General features: G+C 41.5%; 1 protein-coding gene and 1 long non-coding RNA gene across 2 annotated transcripts in view; one reads left to right on the top strand and one right to left on the bottom strand.

The window, feature by feature from the left end:
• LOC117527670 (alpha-1,6-mannosylglycoprotein 6-beta-N-acetylglucosaminyltransferase B) overlaps positions 1-19,891 on the top strand; it is a 275,993-nt gene that overhangs the window by 138,285 nt on the left and 117,817 nt on the right.
• Positions 2,807-19,818, bottom strand: LOC117527671. The gene is made up of 3 exons (XR_004565586.1): positions 19,723-19,818; positions 11,420-11,426; positions 2,807-2,818 (listed from the first exon to the last, which is right to left on the bottom strand). It is a non-coding gene; the product is annotated as an uncharacterized LOC117527671 (long non-coding RNA).

The raw sequence follows: 19,891 nt of genomic DNA, 5'->3' as shown, positions 1-19,891 counted from the left end.
CAACACCACCTGCAGGAAAATTTTTCAATTCTAGAAGCTCTGAAATGCAATCTGGGACTACTCCAGACGATAATCTGCTGTGAGTGCAGCATCCATGTAGGTGAGAAAAAAAAACAACTTTCCTTATTCAAATTCATTCCAGTAGTATTCTGCTCTTACTAGGATGCAGCAGTTTTCTAGCTTGGCAGATAGTTCTGGAGGAAATCACTGAAGAAATTAACATATTGAAAATATGGTTTGACCGAAACAAAATGTCATTAAACTTAAATAAGACAGGGATGAAATGGAGGTGTAAGAGTCACTAGGTGTTCACAGGAAACATTTATTTATTTCTGTATGTATTTATTTATTTATTTATGGTTCATGTTAGTTTGCTTTTTTATTTCTTTTGTGTTTCTATTCAGGTTCTTTTTGTCTCTTTCTCTAAAATTGTATATAATAATCATTAGATATTAATATATAAACAAAATAAATTTAGAAATTACAATTTAAAACAAATGCACCCGAACGTGATGACAGCTGCAACTGCTTAATGCTAACTTTAACATTGAAAATGCCATAGACATGCTAAGGCGTTAGCATCGCTCCGTTTTTAAGTTATAAAATACATCATCAACAGTTTAGAAGACCATAACAGGTTGGTTAACATAGAAAAGGTAATAATACTCACAGACGTATGCTCTTTAGGGTTTTAGCGGGAGAAATTAAGCGAAAGAAAGAAAGAATAAACGAAGCAATAGATCGAAGCATTGCTTCAATCTGCGAACCATGCTTCAATTGGTTCAAGGTTCAAAGCAAAGCCGCGCTGCAGAAAGTTGATTAAGGACCCGCTGCAGGGTCTGTAATCAATGTAGAGAAATGATCATTTTCCTGACAAACACCCCCCAAAACAACGGCCACTTTGAAGGACCGATAATAGAATCGTTAAGCACAAAGCTTATTAATGTCGGTGGATCGAATCATTTCTTAACGATACTCCAAAGGAACCGGTTCTCGATACCCATCCCTACTCATGATTGACATATTTAAATGGCTTTGAGAGGGGTTAAGAAGCGGACTTTCCGCTTCTGGAAAGCATCGAAGCAAAGAACCAATGAAGCAGCGGATTGGAGCACTGCTTTGTTGGTTCAAGCTTCAAAGCGGAGTCATTACAGAAGCGGTTGATTGCAAACCCACTGCGGGGTCTGTAATCAACATAGAGAAATTATAATTTTACCCACAAACATGTGAGACCGGGCTGGTGTGTGTGTTGTACAGCTTTGCGGTTGAGTTGTCTCAGCTTTTCTTAGACATAAGTAGGTGGGGGCTCCAATTAAATATGGTGTTGAATATGGTCTTAACTCATCATACGCACATACACACACATAGTACAGGCTGCTTTGAATGGTGATATATATATTTAGGCAATTATTATTATTTTTAAGGGTGCTACCTTTAGCCTTAAGGTGTTTAATAAACACAGTCCTGATTTCTTCTTCTTCTTCTTCTTCTTCTTCTTCTCTATTTTCCCTTTATTTTAAAGCTAAGGGCAGAACTGCTGCTGCCACTGTGCACTCTATATTTTTGTTTGATGATGCTCCCTCTATTGATTATGTTGTCTTTTGGCCATTTGTGCAGGAATCAGACATTTTGAAAGTGCTGATGGTCAAAACGATCTCTTCTTAAGGTTATTACTGTCTATCGCTCATTGTCCGTCTGCAGCGCAGTTCTCACATTCATTTGTTTTCCTCGCTAATGATCAGCAGCTCGGCTGGAGCGCCGCTGCCCACACACTCTTTTCAATCACCTTTTGCTGTGCACAGATAAGATCTCTCTCCTTCCTGTAGAGTGCCAGTTCAGCCTGAAGACTTTAACAGCGTCGTTTCAGTTTATGCACCTCCTTCCCGCTGCAGTTCACCGACTCCAGAGTGATAACGCGCTTGTCACTGGTCATCACCAACACGCATTCACACACAAGACAGGACAGTTTGTGTCTAAAAATAGATGATTATTGATTCTCACAGTGGCACGGTGCAGACAGGCCCAAGTCAGTCCTGATTTCTTTCTTTTCTTTTTTGATGCTCTGTTTTTCAAGAAGTGTTTGTGATCAGGAAAAAGTAAGATTTTCTGTTGATTTTTTTTTTTTTCTGCCAAGTGTGCGGTGTGAAGTCTGAACAGATAAGCTGATAATAAAGCGCGCTTGTTATTGAGCGTGAGCCACTCCTGCAGGGAAGCCTTAAGGGCATTGATGAGTTGGATATGCACTTTGATCATACGTTACATCCAGTGAAGAAAAGCCGCTTTGATAAGCACAGACCTGGGAGATCAGGGAGGTGGGAAATATGCTGCAGTGGGCCTGCTGCTGCTGGTTGCGCCATTATTTACCCCACTAATTGGTGTCACGGAGTATTGTATCCCTGCAGTCAGCCTCCACCTGGAAGGCCAATCAGAAATCTTTAAAAATTGTAGTTCTAACTCACAGCACGTGTGTGTGTGTGTGTGTGTGTGTGTGTGTGTGTGTGTGTGTGTGTGTGTGTGTGTGTGTGTGTGTGTGTGTGTGTGTGTGTGTGTGTGTGTGTGTGTGTGTGTGTGTGCAGGCATAGATATATCTGGGTATATATACAGATGAGGACAAAATTATTAGCCCCTCTCATGAAATTGAACATTTTCTTCCAAATTTTCCCATGTACGTTTTTAAAAGAAGAAAGAATTTTCAACACAGCATTTCTGAACATCCTACAACATCCATCAGCTGACAAGTTGCTCTGGTGAAGAACTACATCAAGAAGACCAAAGTGAATGTTATTGGCTGGTCTGCATAAAGCTTTGACTTGAATCCCTGGAAAATCTGTGGGATGAACTGAAGATCAAGGTCCATGCCAGAAAGATAACTGAGGATAGGAGTGTAAATTGAAACAAAAGCCACACCTTCCCACTGAATTGTGCAGATGGTTCCCAGTTCAAACCCCACCCTGCCCATTGCATAATGTGGAGTTGTGTCAGGAAGGGCATCCGGCATAAAACTTGTGCCAATTCAACATGCAGATCCACCTTGGATTTGCTCTTGCAACCCTGAGTGAAAAACAAGGGAGAAGCCGGTAAGATATATAAGCACTCCATCAGTTCCATGTGGTCAGTCTTTGTCCATGTCTTCTTCCAGTAGTCCATTTCCCATCAGTGTGTCCTGGTTCCTCAACAACTGATGCAGACCAAGTCTTGAAAAGATACCAAGGCACTCATCTAATAAAAAAGTTAAAATGCCTTTATTTTATGGGCAAATCATAATTAAAAAATGAACTGGATCAGTGGGCCTAGTGTCTGCCTGCTGGGCAGACACTAGGCCCATTGTTGGCAACTTTATTTATTTATTTATTTATTTATTTATTTATTTATTTTTTCCAGCTTTGAATACCCTTTATCTGACTTTGTTCTCATTGGTTAAGTGATGATCCAGTTGTTCACACCTGATGACCCACCTATTTTGAGGTTTTTAATTAAGACTTGTCTCCGAATGAGTGTTCACTTCCTGATGAAGGCTTCTAGCCGAAACGCGTTGAAGAAGTGCATTTTTTAATTATGATTTGCCCATAAAATAAAGGCATTTTAACTTTTTTATTAGATGAGTGCCTTGGTATCTTTTCAAGACTTTATCTGTACTAGCCCTCTACCAAAGAGCACCATCTTAAAACAGAATGGGTTCCAAGTAGCACTCCAACTCTTCAGCTTTTCAACTGATGCAGACCTTTTTAACCTGGGCAATGTCTGAGTTGGCATGGCTTTATTGATATGTCTCTTACTCATGTTCCGAGGTAGGATGGGTGAGTACAATGGGGGGTCTAGCCTGGGGATCCTTACTGGATCTATGTCTTGCCCAGCATTTGAACCCACAATCTGTTGTTCCAGAGGCACCAATTCTACCTCTACACTATCCAGCTGCTATGCCAGTTTGCACAAGTCACCATTAAGTGTGGAATATACCAAGGTGATGCACTGTCCTTGTTGCTGTTCTGCATAGACCTCAACCTCCTCAGTCAACGCATCACAAAGAACAATTACAGATATCAATTCAGAAGTGGAGCAACCATCAGCCACCTCCTGTACATGGATGACATCAAGCTGTATGCCAAGAGTGAGTGAGACATTGTCTCAATGATCCACCTCACCAGGATCTACAGCGAGATTGGGATGTCATTCGGACTGGATAAGTGTCGCCAAATGGTGGAAAAGATGTTACGGCCGAGTCAATCAAAAACCAAATTAGGACCCAAAAAGCTGGGAGCTGAGTGAAGGAAACAAAGTAACAATTTATTGTAATGATTATACAGGGGCGTTTGAAATGGGCAGAAGGCACCAGTTGCAGGAGGCATAAGCTGGACAAAAACAAGAGTTGAGACAGGTAACCGAACCCAGGTGGCCACCCATGGAGCTGACAGGTGGCTGGTGACGCTGGAGACAAAACACAACAAAAACGAGGTCAAAGTACACGAAGTAAGTAAATTGAGAAAGACAGAGAGACCAGGTACCACAAAGTAAAAACTAAGTTTCTGGCAAATTCTGAAGTGAATGAACTGGGGCTTTTTTGCAGTTTGTGATGAGTACTGGATTAGGTAATGATAATCAGCTCCGTGATGCAGCACCTGAAGAAATAGAAGGGTAGGGGAGCAGAAGAGAGCATGCACCAAGGCAGTACAACAAAAGGGAGGGAAGGTGATCCAGACTGAGGGAGTGGAGTTGCCAGAAGGCAGGATAGCAGACATACAGGACAAATACAAATACCTGGGAATCCCACAAGCCAATTGGAACTATGATGAAGATGCAAAAAGATCAGCCACAACCAAATACATCCAGAAGGTAAGACAGGTGCTGTGAAGCCGGCGCGATGGTAGGAATAAGATCTGGACCAGCAATACATACGCTCTACCAGTCATCAGATACCCAGCTGGGATAATTAGTTGGCCACAGGAGGTGCACTGAGATTTCCACCAAAAGTCCAGCACTCTGAGGCTTTATGAGCAACAGAAGGAAAGAGAATGAGGATTAGTGAGTGTCAGAGCAACAATTCAGGATGAGATGAGGAGCATCCATGAATACATCAGAAAGATTGCCCCCTGAGATCACCTGCTACAACAATGCCTCAGGCAGCTGAAAACAGACAGTTATAAGGAATGGGAGGAGGAGATGTCATTGGAAGACCAAGCCCCTCCATGGGATGTACCATTAACAGATAGAGGAAGTGACTGACCTCAAGAAGTCCTAGCGGTAGTTAGAAAAGGCCAGCCTAAAGGATAGCACAAGAGCAAGCCATGAGCACCAGATCCATAGAGGCAGAACTCAACCACAGCTGAAAGGACCCAAGTTGTAGGCTCTGAAAATGTGCCCTAGAGACAGTCCAGCACATAGTTGCAGGATGAAAGATGCAAGTTGGGACAGCGTACACTGAGAGGCACAACCAAGTGTCCGGAATCTTATACAGGAACATCTGTGCCACATACGGATTAGAAGTCCCCAGGTCCTGATGGGAGACAACACCAAAGGTGGTTGAGAACAACAGAGCTAAGGTCCTGTGGGACTTCAAATGCCAGACAGACAAGCTGCTGCTGGCCAACCAACCAGACACAGTGGTGGTTGACAAGGGAGAGAAAACCGCAGTTGTAATCGATGTGGCAATCCCAGCTGACAGCAACATCAGAAAGAAGGAGCATGAGAAAATAGAGAAGTGCCAAGGACTGAAGGAGTAACTGGAGCAGATGTGGAAGGTAAAGTCCAAAGTGGTCAGAGTGGTAATAGGAGTTGTAATCCCCACAGTGGAAGAGTGACAGCAGCAGATTTCAGGCACAATATCAGCAGTCTCTGTCCAAAAGTCCTAGGAACAGGATTCTGTGCCATACCCTCAAACTTCCAGGCCTCTGGTAGAGGACCGGAGCTTGAGGAACACCCATACCACCCTGCATGGGGTGAGAGGGAGAGGGATATTTTTGTAATGCCTTTATGTGGAGCCCAGCGAATCAAGCCATTTTCTCTCTCCCTTCTGTAAATAGACTTTGTGTAGATGCCTTGTGTCTTTATACTGTAGAAAGCTAGGATGTTGTGAATACATTTATTTATTGTTATTATTGTCTAAACTGTCTAGGGTGCCTTTAACTGCATGGGTGCTGAACTCAGTGCTAAATTATTGTCTTTGTGTTCACATAAATGGAGAGGATGTGAAATATATAGTGAGAATCATATAGATTTGTGTAAATTTTATTTGTAGGTGGGGCTGTCCATAGCACTGGCGCTGATCTGCTGTTTCAGTCCCTGTGCATGGCACTGGACAGATGCACACACTGAGGAGAAAAAGAAAAAGCCTGATAGAAATGTAACACTGGCAAAAAAAAAAAAGGTGAAATGGAACACGATAAATGTCACATTTAATTTTTTTTAAGCTGTGAATGATTAGTTTCCTTTTATTATAACTTAATGTTGAATCACTGTTTTCTGTGTTCAAGATAATTGAATGAAAATCAAGAAATGGATACCCCAAACAGCTCACAAGAAGCAATGCTGAATCAGATGTATGCATCTCTGCAATCCTGCAACAGAGTTAGCACCATGTTTTAAATTGTGCAAAATACAGATGCAATCATTAGCATTGTACATTACTTTTGGGATTGATAAATAACATGACACATACTAAACCAACCTATTTGCATGTTCTCTTTTAGAAGATCAGGCTGCTCATTTCTTTGTGAGTAATATGAAGATTGCACATATTTTTGTATATGCAAAGCTTTAATAAATCAGACCCTTATGCTGCGTTCACACCGGGCGCGACGTGAGCGACAGCAGCGACAGGTTACCATGTAATCCCTATGGAACGACGCGTTTTGGCACCAAGTCACGCAGCGCGACGCGATGGACGCGAGTGAAGCGACGCGAGTAAAGCGATTTTGAGCGATTGGCGCGTTTGTGGCGCGATATTCCGTCACATCACGTCGCGTTGCCCTCCTCCCCAAGTTGAAAAATCAGAAATTTTTCGTCTCGTCGCACCACGATGACCAATCAGGGACTGAATATGTAGTGACGTGGAGATGTCTGGAGTTTGACTGAAGATGTGAACTGGTCTGTATCTGGTAGCAGCCTGTGAGCAGGACTTATGTCTCTTTTGTCCTTTATTTCACAATTATGCCAGACTTTTTGGAGTGAGCAGCAGCCCCGCAGCAGCGGGAGCAGAGATTCTTTTTCTTTTTAATGTACGTGCGAGCGCGAGCGAATCATCCATGGAGATTATTTTCCTTATTAACTACACAGATGTATAAAAAAGCAAATGGTGACTGGTTTCTAAACACAGTTATGACAGAGTTTTTTGGGAAAGAGCGAGGAGCAGCCCCACAGCAAGCAGTGGAGTTTCTTTTATTTTTTCTTACGTGCGCGCGCAAGCGAATCGTCTGTGGTGAATATTTTATTAATTAACTACACAGATGTATAATAAAGCAAATGGTGACTGGTTTCTAAACACAATTATGAAAGAGTTTTTGAGAGAAGAGCAAGGAGCAGCTCCTTAGAGGGCAGCAGAGTTTCTTTTTTTTTTTAATTGTTTACATGTGTGCACGTGAATGGGACAGGAGGTCCTCAAACTGGGTCCCGCAGAGGTGGAAGGACCGCTGAAAGCTGTCATCATCCAGATGCAGCTCCTGCAGCAAATAATGATACTCCCTGAATTGGGAACGTCTCATGACGTTTGTCAGCTTTCCACAACAACTCGCTCCGTGTGATCAAGGTCCATCATGTTAACTTGACTGACAGCCGGAGCCGGCGAGCGGAATGGAAGCTCCTCCTATTTCATGACGCACCGATGCGAATTTTCGCAGCAAAAGCAGAGCGACACACCGGGCGAAGGAGGCGCGTCCGTTGCCACGCGACCCCTGCGAATTTGTAGCGTCTGATCGCGCCAGGTGTGAACGCGGCATTAGAGGGAAAAAAAAAACTTATAAAATCATATAAAATATAAATATAAAAACATAGAAATCTTTTGCTTGCATCTTCCATTATTATTATTTTTTTTTTACTGTATTTTCTTCAGCTGGCCAGTTTATGGAATATGCAAAACATGCTTAAATCCCTTTTCTGCCATTATTTTGAAATTTAACATGGGAACTGTTATTTTCACACATGCTGTTACATTGATGGATTGATGCTGGGGTTTGTGCTCTCACAGATTCCCTCAGGCTTGTATCTATTTACATTTCCCAGTTTTTGTTTTCCCACCCAGGCTTTGGAATAGGCTCCTTGATGTCACTGAATGGCTTCTGAATTTCTCATGGGGGCAGGATTGTTGATAAGTTCATCTTTGTCTCTGATAGCTTCGCCTCGCCGTGGGCAGAGAAACAATGGGAGTCGAACTGTTTGTTTGCATCACATAATTGCCTCTAATTGGCGATGCTTCTGCTCTGTGGTGGCTTTGTCGAGTCGGCGCTTTGGATGACTCCCTTGCTGTCTTCTTTTTTGTTTTTGTGCCAATTCTTTTATTTTCACACAACCTTCAGCCAAGTGACAGTGTTTTCTTCACAGTAAGATTCTGGTTTCTCTCTCAGGTTGATGTTCTATTGAGCTTCCTTGTGCCTCTGAACAAAGAGGAAGAAAAAGTTTTGTTTTTCTGTAAGCATCAAAACATGAGAGACACGGATTGCTAAAATTATTCAGTTATTCAGTTAATGCACTTGGTTTCAGTGCAGAAGGATCCGGGTTCAAATCCCACCCCCGCCACATTTCTCCATGTAATGTGGAGTTGCGTCAGGAAGGGCATCCGGCGTAAAACCTGTGCCAATTCAACATGCAGATCCACCTTGGATTTGCTGTGGCGACCCCGAGTGCAAACAAGGGAGCAGCCGAAGGGATTTATTAGATTAAAATTTGTAGCCAAACAACAAACAGCAAAGTGATTCATAAAAATATCTAATTTAAAAGGTCTTGAAGTAAAAACCGCCTGTTGCTTTAAACGGAAAGGAGCTGCTGGTTGCCACACCCCTTTCCCTTCAGAGACAACTGGTTGATTAGATTAGATTAGATTAGATTAAATAGAACGTTATTGATCCTTTGGGAAGGCTCCCTCTGGGAAATTGAGGTTTCAGCAGCATTGTATAGCAGCACACAGGGTAAGAAGCACACAGAGTATCAAAAATGAAAGTAAAAACAAAGTTTGCAAATATAAATATAAATACCAGACACGCTGGTTTACTGGCTACTCTTGCACCTCTCTCCCACAGCCAGTAGGGGTCCAGATATGTACTTTGGTGACATGTCACAGAATTACAAAATGAGCAGTTTTAACATTAAATTATAGTTATACCAGGATAATATCTGCAAACTCAGATTGAGCATCACGTTAGTTCGTGCAGACCACAAATTGGAGCTCAGCCCACATCAGCTGACAGCTTACTTGACTTCCTCATACCCTTTCATTTTGCACACATTTCGTAGAGCACCCTGTTTAAACTGCTTCAGCGCTTTAGGGGAGCTGTTTCCTCTGCGAACAGAACTGCACGCTGTCTTCAGGGGAACAACTTAAGTCATCTGCACCCAGGCTACAACTTGCCCATCTTTGGCTCCTGTTGGGGTTCTGTGCTTTAGGAGACCACTGAAAGCTGAAGTTACAGCTTATGCTTTTCTGCTGCACTTCCTGCCCATGCTGTCTTCAGCGGAGCCGGGGCCAGCGCTGCCTCTTCTGAGGGCCTCATCTTGTCCACCTTGCACGGTACACCAGCATGAATGTCGGAGTTCAGTCCATGATTCCAGTCCGACTCCCTTTCTGAGCACCCAAGTCTGGTCCAGTTTACACATGGTATGAAAGCAAACTGAATCAAAAAGAAAAGAAAAAACGGAAAGGCATTTAAAATGTGAGGTAATTACTATGTAGAATAGTGAAATAATCTCTCCATTCTGCCCAAGAAATTAAATGTTTGCTGGAAATTTGGCAAAAAAGTAACTCACAACACAAATTCAAAGATTTATGGAATGATTTGAGAGTGTTTACATGTGCTTAGTAATTGGACTTTTGTCTTCCTTTGGTTTGTCACCATTTGTTGAAGTCACCACAGTACTGTAGATCTTTTATGGATCCACTTGGTGATTTTACACAATTGCTCTTCTTGATGCAACTCCAGATATACATGGTGGCCTTGAGCTTGCAACCTTCTCTTTAGAAGGCAAGTGCACTGACTGTTTCTGCCACCAAAGCAGCTTTACTCAGAAATGGAAATACTATAGTATGCAGCATAATTCCAGTATTACCCAAGAGGACTTCATCCTGCTGTGATATTACAGTATATACCCTGCTACCACTCTTTAATGGGTCTGAGACTGCAGAGTGACATTACTAATATCAGCGTTTGATACCAGGGGGAATGGTGGTGGTGGTGTTGGTGGTGGTGGGGGGGTGCAGGTCCTTGGTTTGCAGAGTGGTGCAGACGGCTGCCACTTCCACTTGAGGCTCTCCCCTCATCTCCCCCACCTAGAGCAACATGGGTAATTAGCCAGCAACTGAGCGTGGTGTATCAACACCGGAGGAGCGAAGGGAAGCAGTTGGAAACACAGGATGGAGACAGAAGAAAGTGACTGAACAGAGAGCATAATTTGTGGCAGTCTGTCAGGTTGCGCAGATTGTGTCACCAGACTGTGGAAGTCATATGCACGGTATGTACTCTGTACCAGTCACTAGTTATGTCAACTGGAGCGATGCTGAAGAAATCCCTGCAGTGTTCAAAGAGACATCCTGTCCTCCCAGCATGTGCTTGTTCTGAAGTGTCAAATGGTGACACTCTGTCAGAGTTCAGCAGTGCAGATTATGCATGCGGACACGTTTTAATGATGCTATCACATACCCAGATATGGGCATTATATGAAATTATGAAGTCTTGCTCCACCCAGAGGACACAGCACGATGTCTCTGCACTGCAATTTAAAATTCCATTCCTATTTATTTCTATTACTTCTTTTTCATCCTGATTACTGCTGCAATCACAGCTGGACTCCTGCTTGATTTGTCAGACACACCCACTGAGCCAATATGCACTCCACTGAGAGGCAGAGTGCATTTCACGTTTTATTTTAAGCACTGGCACCACGCGTTGCCATGTACAGTACACTGTGGAACAGTCTTGCGTCCTGATTGGCAACCACCTGGACAGATTACAGGTCCATCTGACCTCTCGAAGGTAGCCATCTGCAGAAGCTGCCACAGCCATGCGATATGTGGTGATCTTCTTGGCTTTTTCAGTTGCTGACGTTCTCTTCTGTGTTGGATCAAAGTTCCACATGGCCAGAATGTCAGAGCTGACAGTTTTTCACAATGCAAATAGAGCGCCTTATCCGTGTCTCCTTTTGTAGCTGTTTGATTGACACAAAGTCATTCCAGCATTGCCAAAAGCGTCTCTTAGGTCACTGGTTAGTTTCCCAACCAGACAATATAACTGGAAGCACCAGCACCCAAAAGGCTTGCATCTCTCCTGCATGGGTATCAGCATCACCAAACACACAAAAGATGTGACCTCAACACTTCAGAACTTCCCATGCATCTTTTGATCTCAGAGGTTAATGATCCAGAAATGCACTGTGCATCTGGAAAGCATTCACCGTGCTTCACTTTTTTCCACATTTTGTTATGTTACAGCCTTCAAAAATGGAGCAAATTCATTTTCCCCCAAAATTCTACACACAATACCCCATAATGACAATGTGAAAAAAGTTTTTTTGAGATTTTTGAAAATTTATTCAAAATAAAAAACTAAGAAATCACGTATACATAAGTATTCACAGCCTTTGCCATGAAACTCATAATTGAGCTTGTGTGCATCCTGTTTCCACTGATCATCCTTTAGTTGTTTCTACAGCTTCATTGGTGTCTACCTGGGGTAAATTCAGTTGATTGGACATGATTTGGAAAGACACACACCTGTCCACATATAAGGTCCCACAGTTGACAGTGTATGTCAGAGCACAGTTCAAGCATGAAGTCACAGGAATTGTCTGTAGACCTCCAAGACAGGATTGTCTTGAGGCACAAATCTGGAGAAGGGTCCAGAAACATTTCTACTGCTTTGAATGTCCCAATGAGCACAGTGGCCTCCATCATCCATAAACGGAGGAAGGACTCTTCCCATTCCTGGCTACCCGTCTAAACTGAGCGATCGGGGGAGAATGGCCTTAGTCAGGGAGGTGACCAAGAACCCGGTGGTCACTCTGTCAGAGCTCCAGTATTCCTCTGTGGAGAGAGGACAACCTTCCGGAAGGACAACCATCTCTGCAGCAATCCACCAATCAGGCCTGTATGGTAGAGTGGTCATACGGAAGCCACTCCTTAATAAAAGGCACATGACAGTCCACCTGGAATTTGTTAAAAGGCACCTGAAAGTAGTGGGGTCAATCTGACACCAAATCTCTGATCCTTGCTTCAAACTCAAAGTTGCTTTGAACCACTGCTTTAACGCTTGCTTTGCGGCAGAGCAAATGACGTAAGCGAGAACATATAAAGCAGTGACTGCTTCAGTGAATCGCTTTATATCGCAAGATGAGTCGTTGACGTGAGACTTGCTTCAGGAAGCTTCTGCGCGCCAAAACACACCTTAAAGACACCCGTCACAACAAACAACATGTGGGTTTGTTGTCGGAGTTGTTGTCATCATCATCATCACTGCTTTTGGATCAACATGGAGCCACCCAGGAAGAGAAGCCGTTCTCAAATGTGGGAACACATTGAGCTGATCGGTCCTAATAAGGTGAGTATTTTAGTACTAAACAAGCAACTTAAAAGGTAGTAATGTAGCAGTGTGTAAGTTAGGTACAGTTGCATGTGCAGTTGTAAAGGCCACGTAAATATTGTTTAGCCAACAAGAATAAATGTGGGTAAACATTGCTGTGGTCATTCCAGTACACCAGAGGATCCTCCGATCTTTGCAAGGGAGGATCAGTCATGTATCGCTGAACTTCAGTTGTGGCATCCGATGTATCATTCCTGTGAGCCCTTGTGTTTTTTCAAAACCTGGAGAAGTTGTCAGCAAAAGGCTGTAATTGCCGTATTGAGCAAAGCAGGTGATTACCTATTTACATGTGATTTCTTACTTTTTTGATAAATCAAAAAAACTTTTTTCATGTTGTTATTATGGGGTGTTGTGAGTAGAATTTGTGGGGAAAAAAATTAATTTGCTCCATTTTGAAATAAGGCTGTAACATAATGAAATGTGGAAAATGTGAAGCACTGTGAATACTTTTGAGATGCACTGTAATTGCCAAGATAAGTGAATCTTTAAACACTTTCATCACTTTGAAAATGTGAAGATATACACTCAGGGGCCACTTTATAAGGTACACCTTGCTAGTACTGGGTTGGACCCCCTTTTGCCTTCAGAACTGCCTTAATTCTTCGTGGCATATATTCAATAAAGTGTTAGAAGCAGGCCTCAGAGATGTTGGTTTATATTGAAATAATGACATCGCACAGTCACCCATTCAACCAGTCTGCCCATTCTCCTCTGACCTCTGATATCAACAAAACATTTTCCTCCACACAGCAGCCTCTCACTATTTATCTTCTCTTTTTATGCCATTCTCTGTAAAACCCTAGAGATGATGTGTGAAAATCACAGTAGATTAGTAGTTTCTGACAATTTCAGACCAGCCCATTTGGCACCAACAACCATGCAACGTTCAAAGTCACTTTCTTTCCAATTCTGATGCTCAGCTTGAACTTCAGCAAGTCGTCTTCACCACACCTAGATGCCTAAATGCATTAAGTTCCCCATCCCCTAGAGCTAGATGCAGCTAGAGTACTGACGGGGACTAGAAGGAGAGAGCATATCTCACCCATATTGGCCTCTCTTCATTGGCTTCCTGTTAATTCTAGAATAGAATTTAAAATTCTTCTTCTTACTTATAAGGTTTTGAATAATCAGGTCCCATCTTATCTTAGGGACCTCGTAGTACCATATCACCCCAATAGAGCGCTTCGCTCTCAGACTGCAGGCTTACTTGTAGTTCCTAGGGTTTGTAAGAGTAGAATGGGAGGCAGAGCCTTCAGCTTTCAGGCTCCTCTCCTGTGGAACCAGCTCCCAATTCAGATCAGGGAGACAGACACCCTCTCTACTTTTAAGATTAGGCTTAAAACTTTCCTTTTTGCTAAAGCTTATAGTTAGGGCTGGATCAGGTGAGCCTGAACCATCCCTTAGTTATGCTGCTATAGACGTAGACTGCTGGGGGGTTCCCATGATGCACTGTTTCTTTCTCTTTTTGCTCTGTATGCACCACTCTGCATTTAATCATTAGTGATCGATCTCTGCTCCCCTCCACAGCATGTCTTTTTCCTGGTTCTCTCCCTCAGCCCCAACCAGTCCCAGCAGAAGACTGCCCCTCCCTGAGCCTGGTTCTGCTGGAGGTTTCTTCCTGTTAAAAGGGAGTTTTTCCTTCCCACTGTAGCCAAGTGCTTGCTCACAGGGGGTCGTTTTGACCGTTGGGGTTTTACATAATTATTGTATGGCCTTGCCTTACAATATAAAGCGCCTTGGGGCAACTGTTTGTTGTGATTTGCGGCTATATAAAAAAATTGATTGAATTGAATTAAGTTGCTGCCATGTGATTGGCTGATTAGCTATTTGGGGAAACAAGTAATTGAACAGGTCCACCTAATAAAGTGGCTGGTGAGTGAATTTCTGATAGTAAAACTCCAGCAAATCATTGAAGGTTGATCTTCACCTTGATTCAGGACAATCAAACACAGATACCCTGACTTCTCATTGACTGCATAAACATCACAACATCATCTGCAAACTCGAGGCAAAGAAATCTTTTCTCATGCGGAAGCATAAAGGACTCCTCAATCTAACTCAAGACTCACTCTGTAAGCTTGAAACATAGAAGGAAATGGAACACATCTTTGATGCACACCAGAATTCACCTGGAAGAAATACGAGACTTTGTACCCACTCTGCCTAGCACATAATGCTCGTTTTATGATATTCAGCAACCTTAACGGGAATCTAAAGGATACTCATGTTGTCCCACAAAGCAGCACAATCACCTGAACCAGTTTTTTCAAAATTAACAACAGCAAGAAAGAAGCACCACTGATATCCATGCTAGTGTTTAATTAGTAGTCACACTGTCTCATTTTCTCTCTCGCTCTCCGTCTTTGGAGAGGTGTTTTTTTTTTTTTTTACAAACTTACTTTTCCAGCCATCAAAGTAACAGTTGTAGTTTATAATTTCTGTGTTCATATGGAGGAAGCAGTTCATCAATACACGTGAAGTTGTGGGTATAGGAATTAACGGTCCTCTGTACTTGAAAACAGTGTTTCTGTTTCTCACTGCGTTTGCAATCACCTTTCAAACTGTCCAGTCAAACACTCCTGACACTGTCTCATGCAAAAAAACTTCACTTGGAAATACATGGTCACCTAATGAAAATGGTAGCTGACCAGATTATCACTAATATTACGGATGACAATTCATGGGATTCTAAAGAACATATTTTTTTTTCTCCTTCTGCTGCATATATACAGTAGTGTTCAGAATAATAGTAGTGCTATGTGACTAAAAAGATTAATCCAGGTTTTGAGTATATTTCTTATTGTTACATGGGAAACAAGGTACCAGTAGATTCAGTAGATTCTCACAAATCCAACAAGACCAAGCATTCATGATATGCACACTCTTAAGGCTATGAAATTGGGCTATTAGTAAAAAAAGTAGAAAAGGGGGTGTTCACAATAATAGTAGCATCTGCTGTTGATGCTACAAACTCAAAACTATTATGTTCAAACTGCTTTTTTAGCAATCCTGTGAATCACTAAACTAGTATTTAGTTGTATAACCACAGTTTTTCACGATTTCTTCACATCTGCGAGGCATTAATTTTGTTGGTTTGGAACCAAGATTTTGCTTGTTTACTAGTGTGCTTGGGGTCATTGTCTTGTTTAAACAACCATTTCAAGGGCATGTCCTCTTCAGCATAAGGCAACATGACCTCTTCAAGTATTGTGACATATCCAAACTGATCCATGATACCTGGTATGTGATATATAGGCCCAACACCATAGTAGGAGAAAAATGCCCATATCATGATGCTTGCACCACCATGCTTCACTGTCTTCACTGTGAACTGTGGCTTGAATTCAGAGTTTGGGGTCATCTCACAAACTCTGCGACCCTTGGACCCAAAAAAAACAATTTTACTCTCATCAGTCGACAAAATATTCCTCCATTTCTCTTTAGGCCAGTTGATGTGTTCTTTGGCAAATTGTAACCTCTTCTGCACATGTCTTTTATTTCACAGAGGGACTTTGCGGGGGGATTCTTACAAATAAATTAGCTTCACACAGGCATTTTCTAACTGTCACAGCACTTACAGGTTACTCCAGACTGTCTTTGATCATCCTGGAGCTGATCAATGGGTGAGCCTTTGCCATTCTGGTTATTCTTCTATCCATTTTGATGGTTGTTTTCTGTTTTCTTCCATGCTTCTCTTTTTTTTGTCCATTTTAAGGCATCGGAGATCATTGTAGATGAACAGCCTATAATTTTTTGCGCCTGCGTATAAGTTTTCCCCTCTTCAATCAACTTTTTAATCAAACTACGCTGTTCTTCTGAACAATGTCTTGAACGTCCCATTTTCCTCAGGCTTTCAAAGAGAAAAGCATGTTCAACAGGTGCTGGCTTCATCCTTAAATAGGGGACACCTGATTCACACCTGTTTGTTCCACAAAATTGACGAACTCACTGACTGAATTTCACACTACTATTATTGTGAATACCCCCTTTTCTACTTTTTTACTAATAGCCCAATTTCATAGCCTTAAGAGTGTGCATATCATGAATGCTTGGGCTTGTTGGATTTGTGAGGATCTACTGAATCTACTGGTACCTTGTTTCCCATGTAACAATAAGAAATATAGTCAAAACCTGGATTAATCTTTTTAGTCACATAGCACTACTATTATTCTAAAGACTACTCATTTATCAAACAGAGCTACATGAATCTTCATCATAAAATCTGAGGAAGATATTGCAGCACATCAGCTGCATGATATACTGTGTGTATATATATATATATATATATATATATATATATATATGTATATATATATATATATATATATATAAAGAAAATAGATGGGCACTAATTGACCTTTGACTTTGAGAAACAAAGCAAAAGTTTAAATTGTCACAGCTGGTTGAGAATTTCATCCCAGCAGTTAACATCATAACCGATGAGTATGAGCTATTGTCTCGTCGGGTGCTCTCGCAGTCTCGTGCTTGATTAGCACACCTGACCCAATTCCCTGTTCCATACAGGCAAACAGGAGCACATAAACTCTCCTCCACCCGTGTCATTTTCCTCACAATGTGGGGCTTCTCTGCAGCCTCCCTGCAGTCTTGAGTAAACACCTTGCCTGCAGCCTCAGCCATTATGCGCCTGGAAATCTGCCTTAGCTAATTCTTCTCGCAGTTGGAAACATGCAGCATTCTTTTAAGAAGTAATACGGTGCAATTTCTCTCTCTCTCTCTCTCTGTGTGTGTGTGTGTGTGTGTGTGTGTGTGTGTGTGTGTGTGTGTGTGTGTGTGTGTGTGTGTGTGTGTGTGTGTGTGAGAGAGAGAGAGAGACACACACACATTTGTTTGGCTGACTTTCCTGAACTGGTCAGTTGCCATGGTGCCAGCAGCCAGCTGTAAAATCCAGAGTGTCCAGCAGTGGATGTGAAGCATTTTTAGGAAATCTTTTTTTTTCTTTGCGCATTTGTTCTACTCTTCTATTATTTCACAGCTTCTCTTTCTTCTCAGAAGTTGGTGCAGGTCATTAAAACATTTTCCTTTCCTGTGCAACATTGCTGTGGAGTGTTATACCAGTTGAGCTCCATTAAGAGCTTGAAGAACAGACTAATGTTATTGTCTACTTATACTCAATGAGGGTGTGTAAATTGGCATCATTGTTTAGATGTTATGTATTGATATTTTAAAATATTTTCCTGTTTTATTTATGCTGTGCACAATTTTGCATTTAATCTTGTGAAAGTGCAGTATTAGGAAAATTATTATTTTTATACAAGTGAAAAGGCCCAACATATGATGAAATTTATAATGCACCAACTCTACAGCAGTCTTGTAGATCTCTAGCTATATATTTACATAAAAAAAAATTAGTGCTAGCAAAAAATAAAACAAAGCATTCTTCACTTATCATCTTATGATCTTAATAATGAAACATTTTCAGTCAGAGATTCCCCAATAACCTCCAATTAGTCATTCAAAGGTTTTGTCAAATACAGTCAGGTCCATAAGTGTTTGGACAGTCACACAATGTTTGTAATTTTGCTTCCATATGCCACCACAATGGAGTTGAAATAAAACAATTAAGATGTGCTTGAAGTATAGACTTTCAGCTTTATTTCAAGGAATGTAACAAAAGTATCACATTAACTATTAGGAATTACAGACATACAACAGGTAAACTAAGTTTTGAACATGTCACCATTTTTCTCAGTATATATTTTTAAAGGTGCTATTGACATGGAATTTTCACCAGATGTTCGTAACAAACCAACTAATACACACATACAAAGAAATCAAACCACAATGTCCACTGCAATTGATGAATCATTTCAGAGCAGTGGGCAGAAATCAATTAATTCAGATGCTAAACAAGTTCCTTCGGGATTAATAAAGTTCTTCTTATTCATAAATGAATTGTATGGTAATGTGAAATGACACAGGAAAAAGTATTGAACACATGAAGAAATGGACGTGCTAAAAGACATGGAAAGTCAAGACACCAGCTTAAATTTCGCAGTAATTACAAAACAGTCCTGCCCCTAGTCATTGCAAATTAATATCAGCTGGTTCAGTCCCAATTGCTGGCCTATAAAAAGGTGTCTAATTACCAAGGTGTCACAGAAAAAACATCTCATGATGGGTAAAAGCAAAGAGCGCTCTCAAGATCTTCACAACCTTATTATTGCAAAACATACTGGTAGCACTGGTTACAGAAAGACCTCTAAACTTCTGAATGTTCCATTGAGCACTGTGGGGCCATAATCTCGAAGTGGAAAGAACATTATTTTACCATAAACTAGCAATGATGAGGTGCTACTCACAAGATTTCTGACAGAGGAGTGAAAAGAATGATCAGAAGAGTTGTCCAAGAGCCAAGAACCACTTGTGGAGAGCTTCAGAAAGACCTGGAATTAGCAGGTACAACTGCTTCAAAGAAAACCATAAGTAATGCACTCAACTGCCATGGTCTGTCTGCATGCTCACCACACAACACTCCATTGCTGAAGAAAAAGCATGTTGACACTCGTTTAAAGTTTGCTGCACAACAGTTAGACAAGCCTGTGAAATACTGAAAGAATATAGTCTGGTCAGATGGGATCAAAATTGAACTCTTTGGATGTCAAAGTACACACCATGTTTGGAGGTCAAATGGCACTGCACATCACCCCAAAAACACCATACCAACAGTGAAGTTTGGAGGTGGGAACATCATGGTTTGGGGCTGTTTTTCAGCATACAGCACTGACAAACTTCATATAATTGAAGGAAGGATGAATGGAAAAATGTACCAAGACATTTTTGATAAAAAAAAATATGCTGTCATCTAGCAGGATGTTGAAGATGAAATGAGGGTGGGCATTTCAGCAAAATAATGATCTCAAACACAGACAAGGAAACTCTCAACTGGTTGAGAGAATGAAAATAAAGCTGTTAGAATGGTCCAAAAGACAATCTATGAAAAGAACTAAAGACCAGAGTTCATAGAAGAGATCCAGAGAACCTTCAAGATTTGAAGACTGTTTGTGTAGAAGAATGGGACAAAATCACACCTGAGCAATGCATGCAGTTAGTTTCTCTGTACATTTGTTATTACCAACAAAGGCTTTTGTATGAAGGAT

This window comes from Thalassophryne amazonica, chromosome 16, assembly GCF_902500255.1.
Source record: "Thalassophryne amazonica chromosome 16, fThaAma1.1, whole genome shotgun sequence".
Taxonomy (NCBI): domain Eukaryota; kingdom Metazoa; phylum Chordata; class Actinopteri; order Batrachoidiformes; family Batrachoididae; genus Thalassophryne; species Thalassophryne amazonica.
This window is presented reverse-complemented; position numbering and strand designations above follow the sequence as displayed.